The sequence below is a fragment of the Aquarana catesbeiana genome, linkage group LG10 (assembly GCF_042186555.1).
Source record: "Aquarana catesbeiana isolate 2022-GZ linkage group LG10, ASM4218655v1, whole genome shotgun sequence".
Lineage (NCBI taxonomy): Eukaryota > Metazoa > Chordata > Amphibia > Anura > Ranidae > Aquarana > Aquarana catesbeiana.
Window position 1 is genome coordinate 171562140 of NC_133333.1, and position 22477 is coordinate 171584616.

Genomic DNA, 22477 nt, shown 5'->3' on the forward strand with positions numbered 1-22477 from the left:
CTTTCCTCCTCCCTTCTTCCTCAATTGCAGAGAGAGCACTGCAAACCATCCTCTTTCTATTAAAGTGGTTGTAAACCTCTCTGTCACTTTTACCTATAGGCAAGCCTAAAATAAGGCTTACCTTTAGGTACTGTTAATATCTATCTCCTAAACACACAGAGTTATTTACCTTGTAGTGTGCAGATGAGGTCATCGGCGCATGCGCTGTGAAGAAAAGGCTCTCCGTGCCATCTCTTCACTAGCAAGTGCCGTGACTGATGGCTCCCACGCGACTCTGGCCAGTCACAGAGCCGGAGTCCACAGCCCCCCGGGGGAAGAGGGGAGAAGATGGATGCAGCCACAAGCAGGGCCAGCGCGGGCTTCGTTTGCATACTAGCCCATTCTACATTTAATTGTACAAGCAAAAATTGTATAAAAGGTATGCCCAACCTTAGGACCCTTTCACATGGGACATGTCAAGCGAATCCACCTCGTCAGCGGGCGATCTCTCCGCTGATCCCCGCTGAGCAACCGGATGACAGGTCCATGTTTGTTCCGCTATGCAGAACGGACACAGGCCGCTGTTCTCTATGGGGCAGGCGGATGGAAACGGATTGCCTGTCCATTTCCATACGACTGTCATCTGATCCACTAGACCGATGGGGAAAGGATCCCCATCTGTCTGTTTTTGGTGGAAAGGATCGTATCAGATGCACAATGGATGGTCCGGTCGGGTCCGTCTGAAAAACAGACAGGTGTACCCGATCAGTCTGGTCTTGTGAAAGGGGCCTAAGGCATCATTATCCTAAAAACTGACATAAATTAACCTAGGTTCATGGTGTTCTATAAGTGCCGGGGGCGTGTCTAGCTGTGATGGCGTTCTATCGAGAAGTGCCTGGGACGAACAGCACAACAGCTGAGTTTACGATCAGCTGTTGTGTCGGTGAGGCGGTGCCTACGCACAATAGCGACGGAAGAAATTTTTCTGTTAGACTGCCTCGCGCTGGCGAGGCGTGTTTATGTCGGTGAGGGGCGGATTATGCAATGATGGGCAGTGCTGCAAAACACATTTTTCTGCTCTTCTTTCTGGATGCTTGCGGGGCGTGTTTAGTCAACTGAAGGGCGTATTTTTCTATCTGAAAAATATGGGTTTTGCAGCACTGGCCTTCATGTAAAAATCCGCCCCCATAGTGTACTGATGCGCCCCTCACCAACATGAACACGCCTCGCCAGCACAAGGCACAGTATGACAGAAAAATTTCTTCCATCGGCTATTGTGCACACAGGCCGTCTCAACAGCTGATCCTAAAATCAGCTGTTGTGCTGTTCCGTACGGCGCATGCGCAGTACATCCCGGGCACGTCGATAGCGGGCCCTATCCAACAGAACACCGGCCATAGGATCTTGTGTGGTTGCCACTGTGATACACCTTAAATCCTGCTTATCCCTGGAAGCCTTTGATGTAAAGTGTGCTTTGTTTTGCATTTTATTAAACTACTCTGTATATATCATTGGGATTGCGCTTCTGTTTTCTAAAAAAAAAAAAACAAACACACCTACACACTATTCAGTGTGAAAGTGCAGTTGCCTGGCTGTTACTTTGATCCAAAGGCTTCAATATATTCAGCATCAGACGACCCTGAACACGTTTGCCGATTAGCTGCCTTCTTGTTCCAGGTTAGCGATTCATAATATTGAAGATATGGACAGCCAAGCAACTAGCATTGTCAGGAAGTGGCAACATTTAGACCTTATTCACACTGGCAATCAGAATATTTCCAAATACATATTCATTGATATCCTGGATACTGCATGGTGGTCCGAGAGGATTAAAAGGAACAGTGAAATATTTCTTGGTGAGTTGGAGGATCCGGTTTAAAAAAGGTACATAAAGCAGATACTGAGTACAATCTTATCCAGCTTGTGAAACATCTGGCTAAAAGAGGTACATTTTGACTTGTATACAAGGGGTCAATATGATCTGGTGAGTGTGGTGTGTGAAGGCGTGGTTCACGCACAGTTGGAGCATGTGTGGCCAGGATTAAGCACACAAAAAGAAAAAACAAAAAAAGGTGAAAAATGTCTAAAACTTTAAAACCACTTTGGGCAACCAAAAAATGATTCAACTTTTCAATTCAACCAGCGGATTGAATGAAAAAGATAATAAAAAACAATGACTTGATTACCCTGTTCACACATTCGAGGTGGACATCAATATTTGGGGAACAAAAGATCATTAAAGCTTGATCACATCCCTATGGCATGCCTCACACCTTTGATCACAAGTAAATGCAGAGCAGAAAAAAAATAAATGACTGTCTAGGCAGACTGTTCTGATTTGCAGAAGAGTGACAAAATAAAGTGAGAGACCGGCACTATTTCTTCTGCAGTTCCATACAGGAGCCATTGGATGAAAGGTAAAAAATTTTTTAAAAAGTATGCAAACCCTCATCTTGTACAACAGCCTATTTAGTTTAAAGTGTAAGTTCACCTTTACAGAAAAATCTGTAAGGTGAACTTACACAGGACCCCTTCCTCACCTCCCCCCACCCCACCGCTGACCTGGGCAGGAGGGGGTCCTGTGTAAGTTCACCTTACAGATTTTTCTGTAAAAGGTGAACTTACATTTTAAGATAGAAATGAAAGGCAGAACATTTGTGTATAGATATAAAAAAAAAAACACAATATAAATACCTTGTTAGACGTTTTTATAAGTGATCACATATCCTCTGTTCTTAGCTACTTAAAGAGGAACTGCAGTCTGCTCACATAATTTGTAATAAAAAAAATCTTTGCCATTCTGAAGCTTCCCTCCAACCACTTTGCATATTATTTTATATATACTGTGATTCTGTACTTGCCAAATATGCTGCAGAAATCTCCCTCCACCAAGACTGCCTGCAGCCATTTTAACTGTGGGCAGCTGAAGCTGCTGCTTGTCCACTTCCTGGATTTACACAGACACCTCCAGCTCTGCAGCCCTAGCTCTCATTGGCCCTCTTATGACTCATTCCCCTCCCTTCCTGGCAAGGGAGAGAGCTGTGCATGTCATTAGCCTAGGCTTATTACCAGACAAGAAAGAGGAAGTGGGCTGTATAAGGCATTTACTGGCAGAAAAAAAAAAATATTTTACTTACCAAAAGTTAAAACAAGGGCAGAAGATTTAATAGATGGAAAGTTGAAAAAAAAAAAATATGACTGAAGAGCCGCTTTAAGAGCTGGGGGAAGAAAAAGAGCAGAACACTGAACTTCCCAGTGAAAGGCTGTGCAAGGGTGGGAGGGGCCAGGTCAAGTCTGATCATTGGAAGAGTGCAGGCCGAGTTCTCAGCATAGCTATAGAACTGACCAAGCTGTGCTCTCATGCCTAGCGTGGTCAGTTTTGAACAGGAAAGCAGAAAGACTGGCAGGAACATCAGGTATTTCACACAAAGGAAGCAATACAAAAGAGAACAGGATACTTTTTCATGCAAGTACATAGTACAGCAGGCACATATCAGGAATATAAAATGTTGAGCTTACATACTCCTTACCCTATTTTCACAGGCTTCCACTACCACATACAAGATATGTATTTTGCAACTCTCACAAAACAGATAAAGTGTTAAAATCACAAGCCAATATACATGTTTGTACACAAAATGAAAATGTATACACAAGTACAAAATGTATGGGTGCAATACTGCATGTACATAGTATACACATCTATATACTGTAGGACGCATACATGTAAACTGGCCCAAAACCTAGAAAAGATTACCAAGGAAAATAAACAAACATTCCCCCCTCATCACAGATCATAAACCAGGCTCAAGACAACAAAAGAGGCAAAGGTCACCAGGCTGTAATATACAGCATACACCAGCAATGTAAAAACATACCAATACAAAAAAACAATAAAAATTAGCAGAGGATGCTCTCCAAAGGCATTCAATGAGGTCATTAACATACCGAACCCCTGGATGATTCCTTCCAGCAATCCCATGGTTGCTCCATTTCAGAGGCTGGCACTTCCTTGTTCCACCCAGCTGTAGCTTCAGGCTGACATGGAATGCTGGCCGGCTGGTTTTCCCAGCTTGAAATAACTTACATTACAGTTGTAATAGAGTCCACTCTCTGAGATGTAAAAGGAAACCCTCTGAATGTATCAAAGCATGATGCATTCTAAAACAGGGAAGGGATTTGCAGAGTTGCTGTCGAGTAAAAATTTCCAAAAAGTTTCACCATGCTTAAAGCTGAACGCCGGGCAAAATAGTACTATTATTGCAAAAGTCATCTTGTGGCTTACCCCAAACAGGTTCTTCATTCCTTAACAGTGCCTCTCGGCAAACGGCGTGATATATTTTTCCACCCCTGAAAACCCCAAAAAACTGACTCATACACAGTTTCAACAAATGCAATTAGGTACAGTACCCACGAAAGTGGCAGCTTTGTGACACATCAAAAAAATAAAAAGACGGTGTTTAAGAGTAGTAACACAAGGCAAACTTCCAACTTCCCAACCAAACTGAGGTCACACGTTTAAAAAAACACTCAAGATTACGTACAAAAGGGGAGCCACGTTTTCAAAGCATTTCTGCCCATTGAATATGTAAAGCCAGTGTAGACAAGCCTTTACTCTGCAGTGTGGACATAGGTTGAGAAACACTGCTCTAGTCTTTCCTAGTGCCGCGACCCCTTGATAAAATTTTCCAAGTTGTGGGGACCCCTAACAGTAAAATTATTTTTGTAGCGTGGGTTGTCAGCACCCAAGGCAAGACAAGTAATTTGCGCCCCTAACCCACGGACATTTAGTTCTCCCCGAGTCCCTTCCACTCGTACATTATTAAAACTCCTTATGGTACATTTTAAGATGTACCACTCTCTTTGTTCTCCTTTCTTTCCCTTTTATCCCTCTGCTAATTTCTTGTTTTTTTTTTTCCTCCATTCCTCTCTCTAGCCATCTTTCTTGTTCTTTTTTCTTCTTCTTGCTCTCCCTTTTTCTTTGTTGCTCCCCCTCTTTTCCTCTCCCTTCCATGTATTCTCTATTTTTATTCCTTCTCTTACACCTTAGTGGGGGGAATGGGTTGAGTGGCAGTGCTGGGGGGAGTTCTGATCAGCCAAAGTAGGTGCTCTTGATCGAGGTAATCTGCTGATCTGAGAACTGTAGTGGGGACTTTTAATGGCAACTATAATCACAGGTAGTGTTCCTCACTGTGTCTCCGAATTTGTGGTGTCTTATAGCAGTGACACCTATGCTGAAATCAGGAGATAGGGGCTGGAGGAGACCCTCCCACTTCACATTCCTCACCAGTCAGCTGACCTCTAGTATCTACCCCCCCACCCATGCCGTGAACTGAATGGGCGGGTGCAAAGAGGCTGAATGGGCAGCCACAGGCTCCTAGAAAAAAAAAACAACGGTGCGGGCTTCAGGAACAGCCCAGGATTCGGTGACCCCTGGCAAATCATCATTTGACCCCCGAGGGGGTCCCAACCCCCAGGTTGAGAACCACTGGACTAGAGGGATCCATCTGCAGATCTCAAAGCCCGTCTTTCCCTGATGCTGTTGGATCAGCTGTGAGCCTGTATGTGGGTGGTGGCAGAGAAGAAATCAACTTAGCTGTCTTTTCCCACAAACTCGCTCACTGCTGGTCCGACCACCATAACTAGAGTTCCAGAGAATCAGCCTCAACCTGATGTCCAAGGGAAGTGTCACAGATCCCTTCTGTGTGTAGCCCCAAATAGAAGACATCTAAAAACGTTACCGCAAGTAAATATTCTCATTTCTCAGCTTTTTCTAAATGTGGGAGGGAACATTTTATTAAAAATGATGCTCATGCAGGAGTTCAGCTTTAACCACTTCAATACTGGGCACTTTCCCCCACCTTCCTGCCCAGGTCAATTCCCTGCTTTTAGCACTGCTGCAATTTGAATGACAATTGCGCGGTCATGCAACACTGTATCCATCTGACATTTTTTAACTTTTGGAGACAGATAGAGCTTTCTTTTGGATGGTATTTAATCACCACTGGATTTTTTTTTTTTTTTTTGTAAAAAAAAAACAAAAAAAAAAAACAAACACACAACACACACATTAAAGTTCCTTTTATTAAATATAGCAACTAAGTACATATTTCTCCTTCACTGATGTGCACTGATGGGGCTGCACTGATAATCAGGGCACAGATTATCTGTGTAAATGTCCCATCACAATTGCTGGTTACCAGCTCTCCTCATGCTTTGACAGCGTGTGAGAAAAGGAATGCTGATAACCGGCAAGTTTGTTTACATGTGATCATCTGTGATTGGGCACAGCTGATCATATGGTAATGGACCGCTGTGATTGGTCCTTTAACCAGTTGCCGACCGCCGCACGAACATATACGTCCTCAGAGCGGCACGGGCAGGCAAAAGGACTTACAGATACGTCCTTGCCTGCCCGCGGGTGGGGGGTCCGATCGGACCCCCCCCCGGTGCCTGCGGCGGTCGGCAAATCTCCCCCGGCGATCGGTGGTGAGGGGGAGGCCATCCATTCGTGGCCCCCCCCTTGCTATCGCTCCCAGCCAATGGGATCATTTCCCTGCCTCTGTATTGTACACAGAGGCAGAGGAAATGATGTCATCTCTCCTCGGCTTGGTATTTTCCGTTCCGGCGCCGAGGAGAGAAGACTGTACTGTGAGTTACACAAACACACACACACAGTAGAACATGCCAGGCACACATTACACCCCCGAATCACAAACTGACACCAAGCAGGTTTTTTTTTTTTTTTTCTGATTACTGTATTGGTGTCAGTTTGTGACAGTTACAGTGTTAGGTCAGTGAGTGTTAGCCCCCTTTAGGTCTAGGGTACCCCCCTAACACTCCCTAATAAAGTTTTAACCCCTTGATCACCTCCCGTCACCAGTGTCACTAAGCGATCATTTTTCTGATCGCTGTATTAGTGTCGCTGGTGACGCTAGTTAGGGAGGTAAATATTTAGGTTCGCCGTCAGCGTTTTATAGCGACAGGGACCCCCATATACTACCTAATGTTTTAACCCCTTGATTGCCCCCTAGTTAACCCTTTCACCACTGATCACCGTATAACTGTTACGGGTGACGCTGGTTAGTTTGTTTATTTTTTTATAGTGTCAGGGCACCCGCCGTTTATTACCGAATAAAGGTTTAGCCCCCTGATCGCCCGGCGGTGATATGCGTCGCCCCAAGCAGCGTCAGATTAGCGCCAGTACCGCTAACACCCACACACGCAGCATACGCCTCCCTTAGTGGTATAGTATCTGAACGCATCAATATCTGATCCGATCAGATCTATACTAGTGTCCCCAGCAGTTTAGGGTTCCCAAAAACGCAGTGTTAGCGGGATCAGCCCAGATACCTGCTAGCACCTGCGTTTTGCCCCTCCGCCCGGCCCAGCCCAGCCCACCCAAGTGCAGTATCGATCGATCACTGTCACTTACAAAACATTAAACGCATAACTGCAGCGTTCGCAGAGTCAGGCCTGATCCCTGCAATCGCTAACAGTTTTTTTGGTAGCGTTTTGGTGAACTGGCAAGCACCAGCGGCCTAGTACACCCCGGTCGTAGTCAAACCAGCACTGCAGTAACACTTGGTGACGTGGCGAGTCCCATAAGTGCAGTTCAAGCTGGTGAGGTGGCAAGCACAAGTAGTGTCCCGCTGTCACCAAAAAGACAAACACAGGCCCGTCGTGCCCATAATGCCCTTCCTGCTGCATTCGCCAATCCTAATTGGGAACCCACCGCTTCTGCAGCGCCCGTACTTCCCCCATTCACATCCCCAACCAAATGCAGTCAGCTGCATGAGAGGCATTTTCTTTATGTCCTCCCGAGTACCCCTACCCAGCGAACCCCCCCAAAAAAGATGTCGTGTCTGCAGCAAGCGCGGATATAGGTGTGACACCCGCTATTATTGTCCCTCCTGTCCTGACAATCCTGGTCTTTGCATTGGTGAATGTTTTGAACGCTACCATACACTAGTTGAGTATTAGCGTAGGGTACAGCATTGCACAGACTAGGCACACTTTCACAGGGTCTCCCAAGATGCCATCGCATTTTGAGAGACCCGAACCTGGAACCGGTTACAGTTATAAAAGTTAGTTACAAAAAAAAAAAAAAACACACACACATACAAAAATACAAAATAAAAAAAATAGTTGTCGTTTTATTGTTCTCTCTCTCTCTATTCTCTCTCTATTGTTCTGCTCTTTTTTACTGTATTCTATTCTGCAATGTTTTATCATGTTTGCTTTTCAGGTATGCAATTTTTTATACTTTACCGTTTACTGTGCTTTATTGTTAACCATTTTTTTGTCTTCAGGTACGCCATTCACGACTTTGAGTGGTTATACCAGAATGATGCCTGCAGGTTTAGGTATCATCTTGGTATCATTCTTTTCAGCCAGTGGTCGGCTTTCATGTAAAAGCAATCCTAGCGGCTAATTAGCCTCTAGACTGCTTTTACAAGCAGTGGGAGGGAATGCCCCCCCCCCCCCCCAACGTCTTCCGTGTTTTTCTCTGGCTCTCCTGTCTCAACAGGGAACCTGAAAATGCAGCCGGTGATTCAGCCAGCTGACCATAGAGCTGATCAGAGACCAGAGTGGCTCCAAACATCTCTATGGCCTAAGAAACCGGAAGCTACGAGCATTTTATGACTTAGATTTCGCCGGATGTAAACAGCGCCATTGGGAAATTGGGAAAGCATTTTATCACACCGATCTTGGTGTGGTCAGATGCTATGAGGGCAGAGGAGAAATCTAGACCCCAATTTTTTCCAACAAAGAGTACCTGTCACTACCTATTGCTATAATAGGGGATATTTACATTCCCTGAGATAACAAAAATGATAAAAAAAAAAAAAAAATGAAAGGAACAGTTTAAAAATAAGATAAAAAAAAAAAAAAAAAAAAAAAAAAAAAAAGCACCCCTGCCCCCCCTGCTCTCGCGCTAAGGCGAACGCAAGCGTCGGTCTGGCGTCAAATGTAAACAGCAATTGCACCATGCATGTGAGGTATCACCGCGAACGTCAGATCGAGGGCAGTAATTTTAGCAGTAGACCTCCTCTGTAAATCTAAAGTGGTAACCTGTAAAGGCTTTTAAAAATGTATTTAGTTTGTCGCCACTGCACGTTTGTGCGCAATTTTAAAGCATGTCATGTTTGGTATCCATGTACTCGGCCTAAGATCATCTTTTTTATTTCATCAAACATTTGGGCAATATAGTGTGTTTTAGTGCATTAAAATTTAAAAAAAGTGTGTTTTTTCCCCAAAAAATGCGTTTTAAAAATCGCTGCGCAAATACTGTGTGAAAAAAAAAATGAAGCACCCACCATTTTAATCTGTAGGGCATTTGCTTTAAAAAAAATATATAGTGTGTGGGGGTTCAAAGTAATTTTCTTGCAAAAAAAAATTATTTTTTTATGTAATCAAAAAGTGTCAGAAAGGGCTTTATAAATGGAAAAAAACTGCGCTTTAGGGCCTGGCTATAGGATCAGAAAGCACAGGTCGCTGCCTCCCTTTCCACAAAGTTCCTAATAAGGTACCTTGTACAGTATGTGAAAGTAAAAAGTTAGGGTATATTGGCGCTACCTATAGACATTAAATACTGGGATAGCCTATACATATATCCCCCCTTTTTTTTTTATTATTTTTTTTTTTTTTTTTAAACTTGTAGTGATAGGTCTGTGGGGTATATGAATTATCTAAATTCCCCTTATAGTATGAGTGATACCCCAGCAAACACAAAATATGTCTATTAATCATATAACACACGTCAAATGTCGCACAGCTTAGATAGTTCTACAGCATCTAGAGAAAAAGCCAGAGGCTATATTCCATTATGTGCATTTGCTGAAAGCCATATACCAATGCGGTGATGTGCGTATAGGTTATATGTATTAAATTAATACCCTATGCGTTTTGGGTATAACTTAAAATTGCATACAGACATAACAGCTAATAAAAAACATCCAGCAACTAGATTTTCAACATATATTATGACAGTCCATATACTGATGTTCCTATGGCAATTTCAGATTCCCAATGGTGACTTTGGTGATGAATCAATTTGTCAGGTGACTCTCGTGCTCCCCCTTTTGGTTGCCTACTCACCAGCTTCCAGAACCCCACCAGGGGTATACCGCATATGGTGTAATGTGTTGGATCACTTCACTGGCTGTTTCATCTGGTAAATCTTGCTGTAATCAGCTCCACAGACCCCACGTCGGGGAAATGCTCCTGTATCTTCTAGCTGTTATATATTGTGCTGGATTCCACCATTTTGGAAAGTAGACACCCCAAGCTATTTGATGAGAGGTATAGTGAGTATTTTGCAGACCTCACTTTTTGTCACAAAGTTTTGAAAATTGAAAAAAGAAAAAAAAAAAAATTTTTCTCGTCTTTCTTTATTTTCAAAAACAAATGAGAGCTGCAAAATACTCACCATGCCTCTCAGCAAATAGCTTGGGGTATCTACTTTCCAAAATGGGGTCATTTGGGGGGGTTTTGTGCCACCTGGGCATTCCATGGCCACCGAAACTGTGATAGGCAGTGAAGAGTGAAATCAAAAATTTACACCCTTAGAAATCCTGAAGGCGGTGATTGGTTTTCGGGGTCCCGTACGCGGCTAGGCTCCCAAAAAGTCCCACACATGTGGTATCCCCATACTCAGGAGAAGCAGCTAAATGTATTTTGGGGTGTAATTCCACATATGCCCATGGCCTGTGTGAGCAATATATCATTTAGTGACAACTTTTTGTAATTTTTTTTTTTTTTGTCATTATTCAATCACTTGGGACAAAAAAAATGAATATTCAATGGGCTCAACATGCCTCTCAGCAATTTCCTTGGGGTGTCTACTTTCCAAAATGGGGTCATTTGTTGGGGTTTTGTACTGCCCTGCCATTTTAGCACCTCAAGAAACGACATAGGCAGTCATAAATTAAAGGCTGTGTAAATTCCAGAAAATGTACCCTAGTTTGTAGGCGCTATAACTTTTGCGCAAACCAATAAATATACACTTGACATTTTTTTTACCAAAGACATGTGGCCGAATACATTTTGGCCTAAATGTATGACTAAAATTGAGTTTATTGGATTTTTTTTTAGAACAAAATTAGAAAATATCATTTTTTTTCAAAATTTTCGGTCTTTTTCCGTGTATAGCGCAACAAATAAAAACGGCAGAGGTGATCAAATACCATCAAAAGAAAGCTGTATTTGTGGGAAGAAAAGGACGCAAATTTCGTTTGGGTACAGCATTGCATGACCGCGCAATTAGCAGTTAAAGCGACGCAGTGCCAAATTGTAAAAAGTGCTCTGGTCAGGAAGGGGGTAAATCCTTCCGGGGCTGAAGTGGTTAATGCAATCTGTAATTAATTATGTGTGAAGGACAAGCGATCACAGAGCTTGTCGGATGCGCACCAGGGGCGTGATTCTGGGAGGACATCCATGGACGCACTCTCAGAACAAGAGAGCCGTGCTGTAGCCGTCTTTCAGCTATAATGCGGTAATGAAGTAGTTAATATGACAAGGACGATAACAGAGCAGGAACAGCAGGGTTGCTGAAAAGTTCCCCATTCTAGTGCATGTTGGCAGTAAAATGACAGCAGACACATCATTTTACTACAGACACTGGAAGAGTCACAGTCATGAAGGACTCCATAATGAGGTTCTGAGGCCATAAAGTAACATATTATTGTAAACAGTGAAATGAGTAGTAAACTCTGAGCAAATGTAAGGCCTATGCTACACAGGATATTTTTAAACAGCAAAGTCAAACTTCTAAAATCACTAGCTAAGAGATGGCTTCCCGTGGTTTATCTGGGAGCTTACAACCTCCCCCAAATAAAAAAACACAATGGGTCCCTTTTAGACCATATGTCGCGTTAAAGTGGAACCAAAAGCAAAAAGTGAATATTTGCTATGTTTTAGGGAAGATAGCGAGAAAATATATATTTATTTATTTATTTATTTATTACACACACACATCCTAAACAGTACTCTGAAAAACGTACTTTTGTCTGGAATTCCTCCTTAAAAACAGCAGAGAACTTCCTGGTTTCTGACTGTGCCTAGGCACAGTGTCTAATGTTATAGCTGTATGTCTGCAGTGTGAGGCTCAAGGCACTGCCGCCTGTGACTGCTAGTCTCAGGAGATCTGGAGATACAGTGATGTCACTACTGTCCTGAATACTGCTTTCCTTACTGGAGGTCCTGACACAAAAAAGCAAAACCCTGCCTCTACCAAGATGGCTGCCTCCACACAGAAACGCAGTGCTGAACAAGTCATGGTAAGTCAGTAATGGAAAAAGAACAGCTGCAAGAAGACCACAGGCAATTCTGGTGACAGGCCTTATAGGCTGAAACGCGTCAACTGTTCTCATTTGCATTTGGTCACTGTGGCTTGTCAATAAATATTACAATTTTTAAGAGCAATCACCGGAGTGCAGATCATCTTTTCCTCACTTCCCTACTCAGCCAGCGACTGTGGATCGAGCACCCGGGATCTCTGCTTTCTATGTGATGTATGGGTAGTAGCACTGACTTTTTTGTTTATATTCAAGTCTGGTGACTAGTTACTTGTCATAGCCTGCTTTTTTTTTTTCCTTTTGGGACACACACACACACACACACACACACACCTTGCAGAGTTCAGTTCCTCTTTAATGCAGGGTGTTATTGTGAGTTAAATGTGCGATGCATTAAAGTGACACTAAAGGCACTAAAGGTTCATTATTTTTCTTTTTAAATAACAAACATGTCATACTCACCGCCACTATGCAGCTCGTTTTGCATAGAGTGGCCCTGAACCTCTCTTCTGGAGTCCCTCAGTGTCTCTCTCGGCTCCTCCCCACATCAGATAACCCCCTAGGAGAAGCACTCTACCGGGGGGTTACCTTGCGGGCACGCTCCTGAGCCCAGCATTCGGCGTCTATAGACTGAGCCCAGCAGCCGCGTCATTGGATATGATTGACAGCAGCAGGAGCCAATGGCTGCGCTGCTATCAATCTATCCAATCAACAGCCGAGAACCCCCTAGCAGAGAGATGTTTTTTCACCTCAATGAAAAAAAAAAAAAAAAAAAAAAAAAAAAAAACACCCACAAACCTTTACAACCCCTTTAAGGAAGACTGTTCATTTTAAATAGGTTGGCAGTGGACCTAAAGCACAAAAAATGTAACACCCTTTCCCCCCCGATGGTTCTGTGCCTTATGGTGCCCTGAAATGCACATATGTTTGGATGTTTTTGCAAAGTGCCTTAGGGTGTTTTAAAATGAATGTCAATCGTGCCTTTACGTGTGTTGCAGTAATGTTCCTTACTTCAACTCACCTGTGTAAATGTGAAAGCATTAAAAGAATAGATTCCAAGAAAAGTGGTAAAATATACCCATCTTACGCCATGGCTTGCAGCCACTTCTTGTAGGGCCCAGTGATATCACAGACTCACTATGTTATGCTGGTGAAGATGAGGATCCCAAATCATATGAGATCGTGCTCCAGTGCTGTGCAGGGCTGCATTCTGGTACAATTTGGCACCCTCAGCTTTCCAAAGCCTAAATGACCCTGCCACTAGTCATGGTGTACGGTAAATATTTTTATAGATTTATCTAGTATTTTGGAATTAGGGAGTCCAGTGAGATGAAGCTCTGCTTACTTCGGACATCCAATCACGTGCAAAAAAAAAAAAAAAATAATGATGATGCTGTCTCTGTTTTCTTTGCATAAGACTGACTGATTTTTTTTTTTTTTTTTTTTAAACTACTTGTCCACAGGACTAACTCAGGGTCCCAATTTAAAAAAGAAAGAGGTGCTTTTAAAAATAAAGGGGTTTTATGGCCACTTAAACATTTAGCCTAGGTTCACATTGCTGCGGGTTAAAAACCAGCTGAACTACTTGCACGATTTCAACCTGGCAGGCAGACTTCGGCAGCGATTTCTGACAGACATCTGTGTGGGTTCCTGTACAGAAGTCTATACAAATCGCCCACTGAAGTCACCAAAAGTAATACAGGAACTTCTTTTCAGAATCGGTGCGGCGCCGCACCAATTTGGACGGTGCCATTGCCGGCAATAGTGAATAATATAAAATATTTAAGCTTGCGCTGAATGGTGAAAAAACAGTGAAAAAGAAAACTAAAGCAGCTGCCACACACAAAGTGCTACTCACTAGAAATAAAATTATGAAAATGTGGCACTCGCAAATGTTATTAAACATGTGTAACCAAGTGTAGATGGGTGCAGATGTGAATATACAAAGCAAAAAAAAAATGTGAATAAAAAGTCTAAATAAATGTGCTGAATGTTCTGATCCGCAATGGGGAAAAAAAAAACTTTTGAAGTGCAATGGACCACAGACGCTCCAGGACTTTTCAGGTGCAGAAACGCCACCCCCACATGTGTCCCCACTCACCAAATGGCGATGACCCCAAGCTTTGCAGTCTGGGGAGGTTACTTCAGGCTTATGCGATGGTATCCAGAGAAGCTCAGGAGTGGTGTTGTGCACATCAGATCAAAGGATTTCTTGTTGGAATTTCTCAGCAGAATCACCAGGCACCAAAAAAAAAAAAAAAAAAAAAAAAAAAAAAAGAGAAGGAGGATAAAAAAAAAAAAAAAAAATGGAACCAATAGTGAAAAGTACCGTTTGAAAAGGATTTATTCCATATACAAATGGGTACTTACAAAATAGTTGATAAAAACAGGCATGTAAAAGGGATTAGAGATGGATCCGGACGCTGCTCATGGCGTGTGTTCCAAGGAGCAGGAAATGACGTCAGTGCCACCGGAAATACGTTGACATGTTTCGCCAACCTACAGGGTGTTATCAAAGACCAGGTCTTTGAAAGGTCTTTGATAACGCCCTGTAGGTTGGCGAAACATGTCGACGTATTCCTGGAGCGTCAGTGGTCCAGGTTTTTTTCCCCCATTGCGGATCAGAACATTCAGCACATCTATTTGGACTTTACACGTTTTTTGTTTTGTATATTCACATCTGCACTTGGTTACACATGTTTAATAACATTTGCGAGCGCCACATTTTCATAATTTTACATTGCCGGCAATAGCCGCCGATTTGACATGCCAAAATCGGACCAATGTGAACCTAGGCTTAATGTTTTTAACATTGCACTGTTTATCTCCTGACTACCTCCCCCCCACAACACTTGGGGACTAGCAGGGAGGGGAGAGACCTTGCCGTGTAACGAGCACAGATTGGGTGCTCATCAGGAAAGGGGCGTGTCGGTACTCTCTTAACGCTTAGCAGAAGCGCATCTGCTGAGCGAGTAAATGAGGTACTGGCCACAATAAGGAAAAAAAATTTAAAAAACTTGTTTCCTTCAGGTTACCATCGCAGGCAGAAGTACTTGGATGCCCAATAAAAGTGCATGCTAAGCAGCCAAACCAAGATCCAGTGTCCGCACAATTAGGCCCTAGTTACACCTAGGCGTTTTGGGATTGTGGCAGAATTATTTTCAATGGCACCTAAAACGCAGTGCAGTTTTGCTGCAACTATCAATTTATCACACCAAAACCTGGAACTGCGTTTTGCGATTGTAGTGCATTTTGCACCAATTCTGCTACAGTCTCAAAACACCCAGGTGTGAATGGAGCTTAAGCCCTGGTTCACACATATGCAATTCTGGATGTGTTTTCAAACACACGGATTAGCATGACAGGCTAGATAATATGTCTTCCTATTGAGGTGGTTCACACAGATGCAGTCCACATGTAATGTGTTTTTAGTGCGATTATGAAAAGGGTCCTGTGCGAGTTTGGAGTGATGCGTCCCAGACCCACAAGTGATAGAGTATAGTAGCACGCAGAGAGAAGTGTTTACACAGGATTGCTACTGACAGGCGTTTTTTGCACCCAAGACAACAGAAGGCAGTTGAGAGAGTAAGCCGGCAAAATCGCACCTGTATGGAAATCGCACAGAAACTGGAGTGTGTGAACCCTGGCTAAAGGGCCAGAAGAAAAAGTTCAGACCAGTGCAATTTGTCATGCGAATTGACAGTTCAAAAATCGCATGACAAGTCGCACCCTATTTGCAGCAATTGAATCGTACAAATAGACTTTGAAAAAGGTTTCTGCAATTTCATTGCGACTTGAATTAGCTTCTGTTAAATGAAGTCGCAAGCCACACAGAAATCGCACCAAAGTAGCAAGATTTCAAAGCCACACTGGTGTGAACAGCGGGCAAGCAGCAGGGCTAAATGTAAAAAATAAAAAAAAATAAAAAACCTGCTCTGCACCTGGAATTACATGTCCTGGGCGTTGGGTGGTATGATTAACACATCTCTTGATGGGAGTATTCTTTGCAAACTGAAACTTCACCACATTCACTAAAGCTCTGCGGTAAGCTTCCTTCCAATTGCAAATTTCCCTGCAAAGTAAACTGCAGGTTAATGCATGACCTGTCTGCAGCCTGAGAACTAACATTTCCTGTAAAGAAACTACATATCCCACAATTCAGTCCAGTGCTCTGCAGGTGAGAGCCAAGTAGTAATTAGATTTGACACAGACACAAATAGGCAGAGGAATTAGCAGAGAGATCACAATACAGTGGTTTAGATCATTAGCGCGCCTACATTTATGATGCAAAACAGAGGAAATGGTGGGGCGTGGATTGGATACAGTGTGACCAGGAACAAGAAGCTGCCTGTCCTTAAATACAAGCAAAATGAATGAATACATGGACATAGGAGAATTGTTTTTTGGAAAAAAAAAAAATTTAAAAAAAAAAAAAAAAAAAAAAATTAAAAGTTAGCTCAATTTTTTTGTATACTGTGAATGATGAGGTTACGCCGAGTAAACAAATACCCAACATGTCATGCTTTAAAATTGAGTCTGCTCGTGGAATGGGGGCAAACTGCGGTGCTTAAAATTCTCCATAGGAAACGCTTTAAAACGCCTTTACAGGTTACCAGTTTAGAGTTGCACAGGAGGTCTGGTGCTAGAATTATTGCTCTTGTTCTGATGTTCGCGACAATACCTCACATGTGACAGAGATCGGTCTGATTGTTTACCTGGCCAACAACGGCCAGGAAATTGGCCAAAGGTGTGGAAACAGACAGACTACTCGTCACTCCTGGTTTTCAGGGTTACAGAAATAGGGGAACAACATCAGTTCCTCTCTCTCTCGGGCGCATAGGCCTAGTGCATTATCCTCAATACATGTTTTAACTAATAAAAATGGAGGCGAATATACTCAAATAAATAAAAATCGCTGATCACCGCCATTACTAGTAAACAAATAAAATTAATAATAAAAATGCCATAAATATCCCCTATTTTGTAGAAGCTATAACATGTGTGCAAACCAATCAATATACGCTTATTGCGATTTTTTTAATATATACAAGAATACATATTGGCCTAAACTGATGGAGTTTTTTTTTTTTTTGGATATTTGTTTTAGCAAAAAAAATATTGTTAATATTGTGTATGGTATACACACTGCTGCAGGGCACGGCTCGGACACTTCTGATTGGCGGTTGCAGTGACAGCTTCCTGGAGGGATATGTCAGCTGGGTTTGGACTAGGCTCCGGACACATCAGAGCTCATCACTATTGTTGATGTATGTGCGTTCAGAGACACGCAGGAATTGGGCCTTTGGGGCGTACACCCCTAAACACATTCAGCGCTAAATGCAAGCACCACTCAGTACTGCGTCCAGCCGCCCCATATATAAGGCTGCTGGCAGTTGGGCTGCACGATAGGCTTATACCTCCCGGGCATCCAAAAACACTGAGATTTGATGTACATGGGCATACATGAGGCCTAATAAAGATTGTATAGTGTATGGCCAATCACAGAACACTCTCTGCTCCCACAGTAAACACACACCAGCCTCTCATACACACTTCTGAGCTGTCACTGTGCCAGGAGCAACCTGCTGCCCTCCTCCACCTGCTGGGGGCACTCCAATGGCTGCCAGGGCATGCTGGTGTTTGTAGTGGCCGGGCACCTATAGGGCTGCAGGCTGCTCAGGGCCCAGTGGTGCCCATGTGCGGACACGTGACTCACTGTCAGCGCCCAGGGAGTGGGTACTCTGCAGGTCTCCGCCCTCTTTCCGGTCCTACATAGCGGGCTCCGCTCCGGGCAGGGTCGTCTTAGGCGGCTTACGTCTATGCCGGTGCCATGGCACCCTCAGAGCACTCTCCCCCCACCCTCCGCTCCAGAATGGGCTCCTGGGCGGAGGGTTAAACAATCTGTGGACGAGTCCCTCTGGCGCCCCAGTGCGCATGCTCCCTAGCTGTCCATCCAGGTCTCCGTAGACGCGCACGCCGATTCCCCGGCGGCCATGTTTTGTATTGGTAAATGGTGACGTGGGAGTGCTGGCAGACGACGCTTCTTGGACAGCGAATGGAGATGACAGCTGTCCGAGATTTCCAGGGACGATGTTTCGTCAGATTAGGCGACCCGTCAGAATGTGTAACGGAAGTGACGTTCTGCCGCCGCCATCTTACTACACCCCGCACTCCTCCATAGTAGGGATACACCGAGAAGGGGGAAAGCGGACATCTTGTAACACCCACCGGAGTTTTGCATTTTTCACTTATTTTTAACAGTAAAGTGAGTTTATATAGTGAAATACAGTACTTAGAACTCCGTCTGACTGGTTACATGTTGAATTTTAAAAGCAGCGAACTTCTGTCGGATTAGCAAACCTGTGAGATGAGCAGGTTTCCGCTGCTTTTATGGAACTTCCGCTTTAAGGGAGGTGACCCCCTGACATGCCACATTTGGCATGTCATTTTTTCAGAGGGTCCCAGCTCCCACTTCCTCCCAGCACTCCCTCTCGGCAATCATCTGGGACATATCACAGACAGGTCCCAGATGATTGCCCAGCCAGTGGCGGCGCGGCTCGCGCATGCGCAGTGGGTGCCCGGCTGTAAAGCCACAGCCGGGCGCCCACACTTACAATGCCGGCGCCGCAGAGAGGAGGGGGAGACGAGCGCGGCTTCACTCCCCTGCATCGCTGGACCCTGTGACAGGTAAGTGTCCGATTATTAAAAGTCAGCAGCTGCAGTATTTGTAGCTGCTGACTTTTAATTTCTTTTTTTAGCAGAACTCCGCTTTAAAATTGAACATCTAACCAGTCAGATGGAATTCTAAGTACTGTATTTCACTATATAAACTCACTTTACTGTTACCGGCTCACCAAAAGTGGACAATAGAAGATTGGAAAAACATTGCCTGGTCTGATGAGTCTCGATTTCAGCTGTGACATTCAGACAGTAAGGTCAGAATTTGGGGTAAACAACATGAAAGCATGGATCCATCCTGCCTTGTATCAACGATTCAGGCTGGTGGTGGTGGTGTAATGGTGGGGGGGATATTATCTTGGCACACTTTGGACCCCTTAGTACCCACTGAGTATCGGTTAAATGCCAGAGCCTACCTGAGTATTGTTGCTGACCATATCCATCCCTTTATGACTACAGTGTACCCATCTTCTGATACTTCCAGCAGGATAATGCACCATGGCACAAAGCTCAAATCATCTCACCACTGGTTTCTTGAACATGACAATGAGGTCATTGAACTTCAACGGCCTCCACAGTCACCAGATCTCATCCAATAGAGCACCTTTTGGATGTGGTGGAACGGGAGATTTGCATCATGGATGTGCAGCCGACAAATCAGCAGCAACTGTGTGATGCTATCATGTCAATATGCACCAAAATCTCTGAGGAATGTTTCCAACACCTTGTTGAATCTATGCCACAAAGAATTAAGGCAGTTCTGAAGGCAAAAGGGGGTCCAACCTGGTACTAGCAAGGTTTACTTAATAAAGTGGCCAGTGAATGTGTATGAACAGCCTTCACAGAAAATCATGTTATTTCACTTGTCGTGTTCTAGAACGCATCAGAAATCACATCAGTGAAAACCAGGGCTAAGTGTAATTTCTGTCTGCTGCTTTGTTCCTCTGCTATCAGTATGAATCACTGCTGACAAGGTTTCCTGACACCAAGAGAAAAAGGTGACAGGGGAGGGAGCTCCAGCTGATTGCCTTAGCTCTGTTCCTGTGTGAAGGGAGAGGGCGTGTCTCTTTCCTCCAATCAGCTTTCAGAGCTCTCCTCACTGAGCTCTGCAGAGTGTAATTTTATCTTTCCACCCCTTTTTTTCTGACAGCTCAGACAAGCTTTAGAAATTCTGGATTTTAGAATGGCTGTAGAGAAGATAAGACTTGAAATAAACAGGTACATCTTATGTAGGAGGGTTTCATTTATCTCTGTGCATCACCTGAGGCCAGTCACTTCAATGAGTATATGTAAGGGTTTAATTAAAGAAAAATACCACGCTGTGAGTAAACTAAAACACTAATAACATATGATAAAGAAAACAAAAAATCAAATAAGCTGCTGCTAAAAGTGAAATACACACAACAATAACTAAAACCAAGAAGTAGCAGCACTAAACCTACTAAAATTATACAGTACAGTCCAATATAATTAAACAGTGTGCAATAAATGAAATGAAAAGTCCATCTTCTTGAATAAACAGTGCTCAAACAATTTAACCGGACTGTGAATGTAATTCAATTGGTTGATTTTATCCTCCACCGCAACACCAGTGCTGAACACACAAAATGCTCGCTTACCAGACGGCAAGCCGTAAGAGCTTGCGACCTATACCCGGCCAGGGTCTTTATCCAATGAAGGGCCAAACGAATGGATACCAGGAAGAACCCTCAAGGTGGTCAGCGTACAAGACAGGGACCGCCAGAATCGTCAATCCCAGATCATAGGTATAGGCAGATATTGATGGTATTCAGATGTATCCCAAAACAGAAAAGGGGCACCATAGCGTAATACTGATATACATGGTTTATTGAGTAATAAGAAAGTCACTTACAAAATATGTTCCTGCGGTACCATGTGCTTATATAAAGAAGTATCCTGTTCTCTTTGTATTGCTTCCTTTATGTGAAATCCCTGATGTTCCTGCCAGTCCCTTTGCTTTCTTATTAAAAACGGACCACCCTAAGCAGGAGAGCACATCATGGTCAGTTCTCTAGCTGTGCTGGGAACTCAGTCTGCTCTTCTCCAATGATCAGACTTGTTCTGACACACCCCCCTATGCAGCCTTTCACTGGGAAGCTCAGTGTGCTGTTGTTTCTCCTCCCCCCAGCTCTTATGCAGCTGAGAATAGAGGGGGTGTGATCACTTATAAAAAAAAAAAGGTATTTGTATACACAAATGTTTTGCCTTTCATTTCTATTTTGGTTGTTTTACAAGGTGATCGTTTACACAAAACAGGATGATGCCTCTTCTATTAGGTGAAATCTTTCCCTGTCCATGCACCCAATCCCCGTCACCATAATTTTCCAGGGTTAATACAACTAAGGGGCTGTCACAGGCTTTCCCCAAGGGAGCCCAATTATGCCCGCCCTCTACACCCAGCTGCACCAATCATAAAAGCAGTATTACAGGCTCTATGAATGGAGGGGACAGACCTTTCAATCATCCGCACTTCCTCCATTCATAGATCTTGTTTGATTTACAGAAGCTGTAGTATGGTGTCTATGAATGCAGCAGCTGGGTGGAAAGGATGGCCAATAGTCAGGCTCCCTTGATCCTGTGACAGCCCCCCCGTTAACTCCCCTTGCACCGGAAGATTACAGCAATGGGGGTGGGGCATGAACAGAGGAGGATTTCAACTACAGTAATAAAAGAGAAATCAGCACAAGAGACACATCCTACTGAATGTAAGTTATCTCTAGGGTTGTCACCTGTCCAGGATTGACCCGGATAATCCGGGTTTTGAATCATGTGTCCGGGTTTCAGACCGCCTGAAACCCAAACACATTATTGAGAATGGACTGTAGTTCCCCAACTAACTGCGTACCACAACCACCAAGTACATAGGTATGTGCACGTTCCCCACCCCCATACATGGACAGGAGAGGAGAGATGGCTCAATCTGCTCCTCCTCCTCCCACCCTTACCCCTCTGTCTGCCCACCAACACTCCAATCCCCATGTTCTGGGCCTCAGGAAAGGGATTAGCGGGCTAGAAATTTGAAGCTCAGCATACAATGTGGATGTAAGGTGTTGATGCCTGAGCCTCCATCCTCCGGTGAGTGAGCTCACCATCCAATGTCTGTGAGTACACTAAGGTAAGGGGGACTGAGATGTAAGGGGTGCCCTGTGGACTCTGTTGTAAGGGGGGCTTTGGGAAACTTGATTTAAGGAGGAATGTTGGGAACGCTAAAGTAAGTGGAAGCTTTGGTGAGAAGAAACACCCTTACATCAGAGTTCTCCTGTACACCGCATTTGCCCTTAAAAAAAATTGTCGTGCGCGGCTAAAGTGTTTGGGTTTGGCTTGAAGAAAAGATGGCAACCCTAGTTATCTCCCTTGTGCTGATTTTCCTGTTTTTTCTTTTGGCTGAACTTAGGCTTTACAAACGTTCCCTTCCCCCCTCTTCCTACCTGCCCTGCATACCCTGTAAAAAAAAGAAAAACATCTGTGCACTTATTTTTTTATTAATCCAATCTGGGCAC

At 43.8% G+C, this 22477-nt stretch overlaps 1 protein-coding gene across 3 annotated transcripts in view; it reads right to left on the reverse strand.

Moving 5' to 3' along the window:
• The window catches only part of NADK (NAD kinase), a 162240-nt gene extending 143988 nt beyond the window's left edge, over nt 1-18252 (reverse strand). Inside the window, exon 1 of one of the 3 annotated variants that reach the window (XM_073602964.1) lies at nt 17995-18252. The gene's annotated coding sequence lies outside the window, so the exon portion shown is untranslated. Of the gene's footprint in view, nt 1-3927; nt 4119-14379; nt 14514-17994 lie in introns of those variants that run through there. The other 2 variants (XM_073602967.1, XM_073602966.1) reach the window with 2 other exon arrangements.
• Nucleotides 18253-22477: the final 4225 nt, after the last annotated feature.